We start from the raw sequence: 12,906 nt of genomic DNA on the forward strand, positions 1-12,906 counted from the left end.
GATACTCAGGAAGGCTGAATGCCCTGCCTTAGGTCAAAAATCAATAAGTGGCGTAGCCTGGGTTCAACCCAATTGTGTTTGATTCCAAAGATCATTCTTTGTTTTCATTACACCATTTAGAGCAACTTTGGCTGCACTGGAAAAGTATGATGCCATTAAAAATTTTATTTTTCTTGTATCAAGATTCTTGGAGTAAGGACGTAATGATCTTCATAACCCTCTAATTCACCATCAAAGGCCTTTTATTCTAGGACCTCCTCCCCAGACTAAATCTCTATCTTCTGACATTAAGGCTCTGTTACTGAGATGGTTTTCCTGATGCTAAGCCCTTCTCTTTCCTCTTCATATGTTCTAATGACTCTATCCGGTTAGTATCTCCAGGATGCAAGGCAAATTCTTAAGCCCCTTTTAGAACCTATCACTCTCTTTCCACTCTACCTAACCCTCCCCAACTTTCTCCCAAGTTCACCCAAGCAAACTTGAGCTCTGCTCTTATTCACTGAGGTACCAGTAGCTACGGGTGCAGGGAGCAAAAAGAACACAGCCTTTGGAGTCACAAGATCTGGGCTCAGCTCCCAACTCTGCCATGAATAGTCTGTGAACTTCAGGAAGGTCACTGAGGCCTTTGAGCCTCTGTTTCTTTGTCTCTGAAATGAGAACATTGACATTGACCCCACAGGCTTGATGGAAGCTTAAGTGATGTGATTTATTACTGAGAGCCTAGGGAAGGGAAATGCATTTGACTGTTCTCAACGTGGAGGGCAATCTGCAGATAGGCTTCTGATACAGAATTAGCTCCTTTTTTATATTGATACCCCCCAGCTTTATTGAGACATAATTGACATGTAACACGGTATAAGTTTAAGGTGTCCAACGAGATGATTTGATATACGTATATATTGCAAAGTGATTACCACAATAAGGTTAGTTGACACTTCCATCACTCACACAGTTACCATTTATGAGTGTGTAGTGAAAAACTTTAAGTCATTGCTACATTGAAGTATGCAACACAGCACTGTTAACTATAATCCCCACACTGTACATTAGATCCATACAAACTTCCAGTTGTAAGCTCTTTTACTTTAAAAAAAGGACCATTCAAATGCCTTCAAATGCCTTCTCTTCGGAAATGATCATCTTTCAGGCAGATGCTCATCGTCCCTTAAACTCTGAAAGTGTAAATCAATTCAATCTCAGACCCGTCTGCTTGCAATCAATGTATCATTTCTCTCCTCCTCCTCCTTTTTCCTGTACAATGTGTTTCTCTTTTCTAATGAAGCTTCCCTCCTGATATTAGCTGTTCAGAGCCCAAGAATACAACACTTGGAACGAGATTCTGTGAATACGTGCTGGGAAATGTGGGCCCAATGTCAAGAATGAGCGCCTCCAGCTCAGTCTAGACTGTAGACTGAGGCTCCAAGGGGAAGCGGTGGTAGAGATCCTGCCTGAGTCATTAAGCACTTGGGCCGGGACCCAGGCTTGGAGCAAGCAGCTCGTGCGTTGTCGGCGGTGCTCTCCAGCTGGCAGAGCCCGCCGTGAGATGACTGTACCAAGGCCGGCTTCTGTCTCCCGTTTCTTTGAAGTTTTCACTTGTGTGACATTGCAGGGAGCTGTGTTTTTTTCTCTGTGTAGCTCCCCTGGAAGATTTAGACAAGAGAGGGGGAAGCCATTCCTTGCCAGATGCTTCACCTCACCTGCCTAGTCTTTCAGATCTAAGTTTACAGGGAAACTTAGCAAAGAAGGAGCACACGCCTCCACGCTCCTGCTAGAAGTGGGATACCTGTGGAGTTCACTGAACCCATCCTGGCTCCATTGTGTGTCTTGGGGAGAAAGCCTGTGTCATTTCTTTTCAACACGAGGGTGGTAGGTCAGGAAGACAGGCTTAGTTACGGTGTCTGCCACCTTAGCCTAGAGACCAGACTTCCCTGAGGAAATACATAATGTTGCATCTAATTGAATCCAAGATGCCATTAGGTAAGCCCTTCTAAGAAAGAAAAAAAAAAAAAAATACTGCCAATTAGACTGACACACTATTGACAACGAAATACATTCTGCAATCAGAGATGTTAAAGTGTTAAAAAGGAAAAAAAGTGTCTTAGAACAAATGAAGTGTAGCACCTATCTCAAAAGGGTTCCTGGGAAGATTAATTAAGATCATGCATCTGCAAGTGTTTTGAAAACTGTCAGGTACCATAGATACACTGTTATATTTAACAGAGGCAGCCCGCTGCCATGGAGAAAGCCTGGGCTTTGAGGTCAGCCAGCCTGATTCAAATTCCAGCGATACCACTTCCTGGCTGTGTAATCTCTGACAATTTCTCTTACCTTTGTGGGTCTCAGTTTTCTTCTGCATAGAAATGGAAATAGTGATTCCGGCTCCGCTTCTCCTACAAGTGTAACATCACCCGTGTATACAGGACATGTTTATACTGAATTTTTTTTATTTATCTGAAATTCAAATTTAACTGGGTATCCCGTACTTTTATTTGCTAAATCTGGCAACCCTAGGGAAACTACAGGGATCAACAAATGTAAGGTGTAGGGCACTCTGGGTCAGAGGAATAAGACATGTGAATTTTCAAAGGGTCATATTAAAGGTGAATGAATGATGATCTGAGGCTAGGGATTCTCACAAGGTTCTCGTGGGGGGCTAGAGACAGCATCGGGAGGGTGGGTCTGAGAGACTGTGTGTGTGATGGGTGGCAGGGTGTCTGGGAGACAGCAGAGGCAAATAGACACTGTCTCTGAAGGCTGAAGGCTTGGGTGGAAAGAGCATACTGATGGTGCTCAGACGGTATCTTATGAAAAGCCAGGAACAAGTCACCTAAATGTCAAAAAAAGAAATGAAGTTGACTGATTAATAGCTGCAGGCAGAGAACCCAAGAGCTGCATTGAGTAAGAACATGTTCCAATGTTTTTCAATAAATGAAGGAAAAGCTGTAAATTATTCATTTGTTATTTTTGTAAGATTTTCAAATCTATGATTTTTTTTTTTCCTGTTTTGTCTCCAGTTTTTGCATCCACAAAACTGTTCCTCCTCCTTCGTAAGTAACTTCTTTTTGCAAATGGAGTCTCAAACCACACCAAAATTACAAATGTAAGGTTTGTTTCTCCCCTCTCGGGTCCCACTGGAGAGAATCCCAGGTCAGCCCTGGGCTTAATACTACTCCCTTGTTACGAGGAGAAGGCAGAGTTTGTGTGGTATTTGGTTTGTTTTGACTTTAGAAGTTGCTAAATTCAGGTCTTTGATATTTGACCATGTTTCTGAGCTATGGAAATAGACTTGGAGTTCAGTCAGTAAGAAATGAATGGCATTTGTGTTTTCTCAGAACACACGCAGACCTGTGAATTAGGTAGACTGGGGTTATGACTCCTGGTTTACCAGCCAGGAGACTGAGTCCCAGGGCTGTAAAGCAGTAGCCCAGGCTCTTGCACTGGGTTGATGAGAGCTGAACGCGGGCCCTGGTCCCCTCCTTCTCCACTAGCTGTCTTGTCACTTCAGTTAAACCATAGGTGTCTCCATTGCCTCATCTAGGAAACACAAGGAATATCGATTATTTGCAGGAGTATTTGTGAGGATCATATGAAATAATACGTATGAAAGTGTATTGTAAACCGCAAAATGGTATATCAGTATTAGCAATTCTTATATATTTAGTTTATTGGCAGAACTGGAAGAATCTCAGTCTCAGTCTTCTTAGATGGAATCTTCATTTCTATTTTCATTCCTACACACCCTCACGTAGGTAAGAAGAACCAATTTTCCAATGTTAATTCTCTCTCTTATAATAGGAATCTCCAGCCCTTTCTCTGGAGGCAGGAAAAACTAACCTTGACTTTGGGATGCCCTCTTACAAGGCAGGGTCAGTGGAACAAGTCTCTGGTAACTGACAGAGGCTAGTGTATGTCATAAAGAGAAGCAACAGAGATAAAGAGCTTCAAGGAAACTTTGAATTTTTCATTGTTTTCTGTATATTGTGGAGGAGGGTTGCTCATAAACAGAAAACTATTTTTTGTTTGTTTTTTTGTCTGAGAAAGTCTTTATTTCTCCTTCACTTTTTTTTTAATCACTGTTATTATTTTTTTTTAATTGGGGTATAGTTTTTTTACGTTGTGTTAGTTTCTACTGTACAGCAAAGTGGAGTTCCCTGTGCTATACAACAGGTTCTTATTAGTTATCTATTTTATGCATACTAGTGTATATATGTCAATCCCAATCTCCCAGTTCATCCCACACCTCCCCCGCTTTCCCCCCTTGGTGTCCATACGTTTGTTCTCTACATCTGCATCTCTATGGGAAAACTATTAAGAGCAAGAAATATTCAAAATCTTTCTCAGCAAAATATAAGTTTTGTTCAGAAACACAAGAGTGTTTTGGCAATATGAGAGTTTTCTGCCAATTAACAGGACCAATTTCCAAAAGCTACATGTGGAAAACAATATTGGCACTTAATAATCAAACAGGCATAGTTTTCTAGAATCTGTATTATTAAAAATATGATCTAGATATGGACATTTAGAGCCAGAAGAAATCTTAGTAATCACATAAACCTATTCTTGTATTTTGCAGATTTTGAAAATGAAGTCTAAATAAGAAGGGATTTTCACAGAGCCACACAGCAAATAAGGACAGAGCCAGAAACAGAATCTAGATTTCCTGGCTCTCAGGATCATTAATCTTTATGTGCACCAAGCTCTTTTTGCCTTTTTGTAGACTTTGCATGCATTCTCCTACCTGGAAAATAGAGAGATTGCTCCTTATTTTCATCACTTGTCCATATAACAATAATGCAATATTAATGCACCCAGCATTACCACTGTCGATGTCAAAATTTTCCAGAAGTGTGACTCCTTTGCAGTGCCTTTCTCAATGAAACTGTACTAATTTACAATGATTCTCATGGTTCTCATCTTCTTATTGAGACAGAAAGGAAATAATTCCCTCTGAAGAGATGATTATAGCTGGTCCTTTCTATAGCTCTAAATGGATCATTTGGTCCTGAGCAGGGCCATTCTTCCTCAACACTCTCCGGCTCTCTTAGTAGCATGGTGCTCTCATTTGAATGACATCTTCAAAAGATGCTGGCTGTATGTATTTTTCATACATAAGCTTAAAAAAGAACCATCCAGGATTGTAGAGATTGGGTAGAAGGATTATTTGCTGGCTTGAAAAAATTTTTTAAATTAAAAAAATAAATTACATGAATGTCTTATAGACTAAAGTGTCTGTGAAAAACTAAACTCAGATCTCAGTGTTAGGAAAAAGTTTGTTAGCCCCTGGCAACTAGATTCTAATATTAAACAATGAGAATTATGCACCCACTCTTCCTTTTTTTTGGAAGGAAACTAGAAACTCAAAGCTAAGATTTCTTCTTAATGTGTATGTCTTCTCCTAGCTAGGGCATCTAGAAATAGTGTTACGATCACCCCCTTTTACCTTTTACCTTGAGCTCAAGAGTTTGAGTTTGATCTTTCTTGTGCATACTTTAATTTCAGTTGCCTAGAATCATCTTTGCAATTAGTCAATATTAAAGAAAATACAATAAGTAGAATAAAGCAATAGGTTATCAAAGAATATATCTGTATCAACTTAAGAAAGGAAGGATATAATAGACTATGCTACCTTAGCCTTGGTCTTCCCACCTGCACATTCTCATCCGTTCTTTCTATAAATTAATCTGTCATTCTCTTTGATGCTGGTGGAACTGTCAATCATAGTTCCCAACCCTCTCCTCCGGGGTTGGCACCTGAGCATCTGTTGAGCAGCAAGTGTATCCTTATGCCCTTGGCTCCACTGATTTGTTGGACCCAAACAGAACCAATAATATTCTTCCTTGAGATGACTATGTGGATATAAAGAGAGGAAATGTTTCTTTCTGCTGGAAGGTTACAGATCGGGGGCTTCCAACAGCCATATCATCTGCTATTTGGAGGTAACTTATGACTAATAAAGCCAAGCAGAGATAAGCAGTGGAAAGATGGAAAGAAAGAAAGAAGAAGAGAGAGCAAAATCTGATGTTCTTATTCAAGTTCTTAGATCTGAACTGATCTGAAGCCAAACAAGAGGGGGCTAGCCCTTCCAATGTTTGAGCTTCCAGACCTGGCTGAACCTCAAATTTGATGTATCCAAAGATTTCCAATACATTCCATTGTTTCTGTTCTCGAGATACTCTGAGTTGAGTTTTTGCACTGGCAGCTGAAGATTTTCTGAATAAGAGAAGGAGGCAGCATGAATCAGCTTAGTGGATGAATCAAAGGAATCCTGTCTTCAAGTGAAATCTTACACGAAGTCCCAGTGTAGAAAGAGACAGATGGCATCTCTATAGTTGATGCGGGGATGGGGAGGAGGAGAGTGTGTGATCCTCTGTGCAGCCTCAATTAAACCTTGAGCCATCTCTGTGGCACCTGAGTGCTCCAAGTAACCAATTTTAAAACTACCTGTGTAGTACAGACTCCAGAGCTCACTAGATTATAAAGTCAGTGACGACGGGGATGGGATCTGTATTACTCTCTTCCACATCTCCGCGTTTAGCGCAATAAATGGGGAGTAAGTACACAAATATTTTCCATGTAGAATATTTTTTACATAGAATGAATGATGTAATTATTTTCTATTTGTGCCTCCTTAACTAACTGCTATAATCCTCTTCTTTTTTTTAACAGAAGAAAAAAAACAAGTTTTAATTTCATATTTATGGAGGTCTCATAGATATGAGACCTAAGAAGCGACCAAAGCAGGCAACTTTCATACCTTTTAGACAAAGAGACAATGCATTTATGAGAATTGAGAATCTAAGCAGTTTGTTTATAGAGCTTTCTTGACCCTGAATTCCCTACCTCTGGCCATGAGGATGTTTCTCTACTTCTTAATGCAGGGAGGGTACCTTTCACATGGGAGATTTATATAATCCCCTTCCTAAATATGAATTTCTTCCAGAGCTGCTGAGAGGTTTAATTGGAACACAATATGTAGAGTATTTAACATGATTCTTCTTCCACCGATTCCCTCCAAGACTCTTTAAAAGTCTGTTGCATTTAGTAGAATACATGCCAGACGTGGAATCAGGAGCCCTGTATTTTAGGTCCATTACGATGTGATTTCATGCAAACCCTTCTCCCTTTGGGGCCTTCATTTTCCCATCAGTCAAATGAGAGGGCTGAGCTAGCTGAGCCTCAACTCTGTTCCAAGTCTCCCATTCCACGGCTGAGTGTAGGGGAGGATATTGATGACTCACTTAGCAGAATAAACAAGCTCTCACAATGTGCAGTCTGCTAAAGTAATGAGCAATGTGCGGAACTCTTTCTAAACAGAAAAAAATTTTCACACCAGACAGAGTCCAAAACCTCTGAGGGTTAAATGAGGGGAACTATAATACTAAGCAGATGAATCCTCTAAAATAATATTGCAACACCTCCTGGCATTCCCACCCCTGTTTCCATAGGATGTCTCCCGAGTGATTTAGCTGCCATGCCTCAGGACACCTGAGGTCACCTCCAGCCCTGACCCTGCCCCACCCAGACCAGCCCATCCTCTGCACTGAGCTGCAGAGAGGAACACGTGGGCTCCCTTCCAGAGGTGTCCCAGGGAGCCCATGGGTGGACTCATTCACGGTCAGTTGGTTATCACACTTCCTTTCTCTCTCTAAGCAAAGGTTGATCCCGAGGTTCCTAGGGTTCACAGGAAGCAAATTAAGATAGACTGAAACTGGCCGTCTGATAATAAGAAGGCATTATTGCATCTTTCACGTGTACTATCCCTGTGACTATCATGGTAGACGTATGAAGTAGGTAATATCATCCCCAAATTACAGATGAAGAAACTGAAACACAGAAGAGTTAAGAAACTTGCCTAGTATTACTCTGCTTCAAAGAGGTGGAACCAGAATTTGGACCCAGAATTTCTTACTCCTTTTCTGTGTTTCAACCCCTACTATGTCTAGTAGGGGTTTTCCTTTAGTAAAACAAAGCTATGTTTTCCTTTAGTAAATGTGAGAAAATAAGCTTTTTGAAAAACAGGATGAAACTGTTTTCTCCAACTGGTACAGTAGTGACAGTGTAAACTGTGAGTATTGGTGAAAGCAGGTCATTTATTGGGTGAGACCTGGGATCCAGAAGGAAAAAGGCCCACGTGCATGAAGTTCTGTTTAACTCTCTAAGCAGATGGCCTGGGATGGGATTGCTGTAAACACTCCTGCATTGATTCAGCCTCATCTGGGCCGTCCTCCTGGGTTCTTCGACAACATGAGCATCGCAAAACTAGAAGCGGAGGCCCAGTTTTCAGCAAAGCCAGTGGCAAGAGTCATTCATAACCCCGTCTGGCAGAAATGTTAATCCTAGGAAATCAATCAAAGCTAGCATCTAGAGGCTTCTTTCCCGAGTCTTCCTAGACGGCCTCAGTCCCCATGGAACTCCCTCCTTTTATTATATCAATAGGCTGTGCCACCATTTCAATGTCCAGCACACGCTCCTTGGGACTTTTAGGGAATGGAAACGTAACTAGGCAAAATCTGTATCTATGTCTGTGACAAAACTGATCCAGAAAACATTGCTTACATCACTGTATGCTCTTTCTAACATGTGCGAAAAAATGTTTTTCAGAGTTTGATGGCAGGAAAAGTGTGTTTTTGCTAATTAATACATTTTATTTACTCAGACATGGTGCATTTCATAACCAGTTGTGCTTAGCTTTGGACAGTAGCAGTCAGAAATATATCAGAGTATATTTCTATATGTCTATATACAGTATATATATATATGCATATATATTTTTTTTTTTTTTTGGCTGCATTTGGTCTTCGTTGCTGCACAGGCTTTCTCTAGTTGCGGCGAGCGGGGGCTGCTCTTCGTCCCAGTGCACGGGCTTCTCATTGCAGTGGCTTCTCTTGTTGCGGAGCACGGGCTCTAGGCCCGCAGGCTTCAGTAGTTGTGGCATGTGGGCTCAGTAGTTGTGGCTCACGGGCTTAGATGCTCATGGCATGTGGGATCTTCCCGGACCAGGGCTCGAACCTGTGCCCCCTGCATTAGCAGGCGGATTCTTAACCACTGCGCCACCAGGGAAGCCCCAATATATGCATATATTATAGTATATCCTGATGGGCCTTCTGATGACTCTACCTTTTTTGCCTCACATATTCCTACTCATCCTTCAGGACTCAGACTGACCATATTCTTCCTCAGTGAATCCTTCTTTACCTCCTCCTGAGTCTGGATTAAGTGGCCTTACAACTCCTCAACTTTACCTCTATCCCAGCGGCGCTCATGGGGCATTGCAATGGCCCAGTCTTGTCAGCTACTCCATTATGCCCTGAGCCCCTTCTGGGTGGGAATTATCTGTCCTTCAAGTCTGTGTTTCCTGTACAAACAGGATGCAGAATAAGTTATCAGGAATATTTGCCGATTTAACATCTGATTGAATAAATACACCAAGGAAGGAAGGGAGGGAGAGAGAGAAAGGATAAGAGGGATTGGGAAAAGGAGATAAAAGGACAGACTAAATTGACATTCAGTGTTAAAGATGAACACCCTAGGTTTTTACTAAAAAAAGTTAAAAAGTTATTTACTTTTTCCTCCTTTATCCTTTTGTTCTTTGGTTTCTATCCTTAAAGTGTATATAATTATTTCATCAAGAAAGAAGTGAAGTGGCATAAGTAAGTTTATAACTATGTATAAGATCTCTGTGGAATGACCTAGCTGTAATAATACCAGTACAACTGACAACTTTGCAAACCCCGGAACTCCTCACAGCACCGGAATCACATACATGTGAACTGTTGGTGCATCTGTACGGTGGGAAGTAAGTGGGCCACAGGGAAACTGAGTCAGAAGCCTTCATGGATCTGAACTGCCGAAGTCTTTCTTATATGAGAGATGTAACTTCCAGGCCCTTCTTCCTGGGAAAGGCATTTGTAAGCCCGTGGGAATGTTGATGCCTTTGAGAGGGTCCCTCAGGACAATTCGTAACAAAGCAGCTCAAAGTAAAGGCAAGGCCGCCCGGCGCGTCAGCCTGGCCCTCCCCCTGCCCTTGGTGTCTGCAGTTCCCACCCCGACTCCCACCAGGCTAGCTCTGTCCACAGGGCCTTGTCGGAATCAGCAACACAGCTGTCAATATTCCGATTTTATAAATCACACTTGGGCTCGGAGTCTAAATGATCTGGCCAAATTCTCATATTGGAAGAGTAGCAGCGTTGGAATTTGAGCCACGATTTTCTCCTTTATCATTTGTCACACTGCCTTTTAATTGCCCAGGGCCACTGAAATCTTTATGGGAGTCAATGGTAGGGGTCATTGAGTCCAGTGGTCTGCCCTGGTGATCTGGTCCGTGAAGTCTCCCCCGGGGAACGTCAGAATCACATTTGGACTAGATGATATACGTGTGGCTTAAAAAAAAGCACATTTAATAACATAGTAAGTTTATATTTAGAAAATGAGAGATATGCCTTCTAAAAATATATACTAACAACAGAAAATAAAGTTTGACAAAATCAGCCTCCTCATCATGAGAATAAGCTGAAGATAAACACTTGGGGACAATATCAGAAAATCCAGCTCCATGGGTGGGGTGCAGAAATCACCAAACTTACCCCAAAAAAGCACAGACCGTCCTTTAAAAGGTTTATCTACCAGGAGCAGCCTCATATGTACATTGAACTTCCCGAGGCCATTTCTCTAAGCATCTTCATAGATTTCATACTGAAACTGGTGAACATTGTCAAAATAATATAAAAGAATTTAACTCACATTGAGATGGCTTCTAAATTACTCTTCAGAATACCATCCCTGGCACAATGATACCAAGCTGCATCGCCTTTGTGAAGATCCAGCAGTCTGTTAAACCTCTTATTCATTCTTTCTGCAAATATTTGTTGATAGCCAGTCACTTCCCAGATTCTATATGAAGGTTCAAGAATACCTGTAATAAAGAAGTGTTTAATAATATGGTACAATATTTAATAGCATGTAATAATACGTAATAAAGAAGCAGTACCTGCTCAGGAGACCTGTATTCTAGATTTCAGTCCCTTAAATGTCATAAAGAGTTTAAACATTCAATCAGATAGTGTCTGTAGGACTTTGCCCACCACCCCAGCTGCCAGCCGGATTCAATATATTAAAAAACTACAAAGCCTCCTATGCAATAAAGAAAATGGTTGGTAATTTGTAGAAAGGATGATTTCTTGAGCTCACCAGTTGTTTCTTCCTGGTCTCCTCCCTTACTATCCTTCCTGCCTTGATATAATCACCTTGGCTGTGAGATTCACACCAGACTCCTGTGCTCTGAATCACCGTGTGAGACACGTCTCTCTAGTTTAGCCATGAGGACATCTCTGGGCCATCTTCATTCATTCAACACACATTTGATGAATATTGACTCTGTGCTTGGACCCATGTGGGCCACTGGGAGTATAGAGACACATTAGACAGAACCCTGCCCTCGAGGAGACCACAGTCCAGATGTGGAGCAGGGCCCATGGGCAGGGTGGCCGCTCAAGCATGCACAGCTTTCTGGAAGAGGTGACCCCAGAGCCGTGTCTTGAAGGATGACGTTGTGAGAACAGCTATGATGTTTCTATCCCTCCCTGACCTTCAGTGTCCTTCCTCACCCATAGAAATGAGGAGCCAAACTAGATGATTCTTAAGTTTCTTTGCCAACCAAGTAGCAATATGTAAAGATAGAACCCGTATGCTGGAAGGTATGTAAAAGACTTAAGATGAGGGTTATTTTTTACAATTAATAAGGAGCTTATATTTTAAACATGCCTTTAAGGCATTACATTTTCAGAGCCAGTGGGATTCCCAGTTTTCTGATCATTAAGAAGAAATAAATTCTGACTTCCTAGTGAAATACACATCCTCCCTGGAACATCCCACCCATAGGACGGAGAAATAATGGGTTACCTCTTTAGTCCAGGTTTCCTCCTCTGGGAAGGAAGTGGAGATCTATGTGGCCTGGCAGGTTCTGAAGCTCCAGATCCCTTTCCACCCTGGCTTTGGAGGCAGAGGCTTGGGGCTCTAGAGGAATCTAGAAAGGTGGCCTGGGAGGATTTCCTGGGGTGGTGGGGGGTGCCTGGAAAGGGTGCCAGAGGAGATCCACCCACCTCATGAGTATTGCTGATACTCATCTTCTCACCCCCAGCACTACTGCTCCCATGGTGCCCTGGGAAGCAGAGGTGGGAGATGAAGAGCTTTGCTCTATGAGGCCAGCTTTGGGACACTGATTAACATCCTTGCCCAGGAAAGACAGTGGCATTGCACTGCAGTTCAAAGGGACAATGGAAAGTTGAGAGCAGTTAACAAACCATTTAAAACTGAGTGTGAAGACCAGAGGGCCTCTTTGGTAGCGTACAAAGAAGGTCTTATTTGGTTTAGTGGGAGAACAGAAAATGCTCAAACTCAGGGTGTAATACTTAGTGTAGAGCTTCAAAGGCAATTGAATATGCAGCCAAGACAGCTCTGTTATACCAAGGTCAAGGCCCTGGTTGGGAAAATCTGGATCCCTGATATATTTTAGTGGATTCCCCCAAAGATTTTGGCTCCCCAGAATCCTGATGTCTCACAGTCTGAGAGCAAGCTCTCCTGTTAAAAGCCAGCACCCCTCCTGTGTGGGAGACACTGCACGACAAGAGTCCCCTTTCAGATACCAAGTCAATAATTTGTGTTAGGTAGCTGCATGACCCAGCTACATAACCCATATAAGTATGTACTATAATGATTTCCTAGACATTTCAAGGACCTTTGGTCACATGGCAGGATTAACAGAGAAATCCAGAAACCCAAAATATCATCATGGCTCCACATAGCATCTGATAAGGGAGAAATGGTACTACATTCCAAAATAGCTCCAATAATCAGCCAGCTTGTATTGGTGGGAATGTGTATTTGCAGTCCTGGATTTTAAAGATTCTT

This window comes from Balaenoptera musculus, chromosome 13, assembly GCF_009873245.2.
Source record: "Balaenoptera musculus isolate JJ_BM4_2016_0621 chromosome 13, mBalMus1.pri.v3, whole genome shotgun sequence".
In the NCBI taxonomy this organism is placed as follows: domain Eukaryota; kingdom Metazoa; phylum Chordata; class Mammalia; order Artiodactyla; family Balaenopteridae; genus Balaenoptera; species Balaenoptera musculus.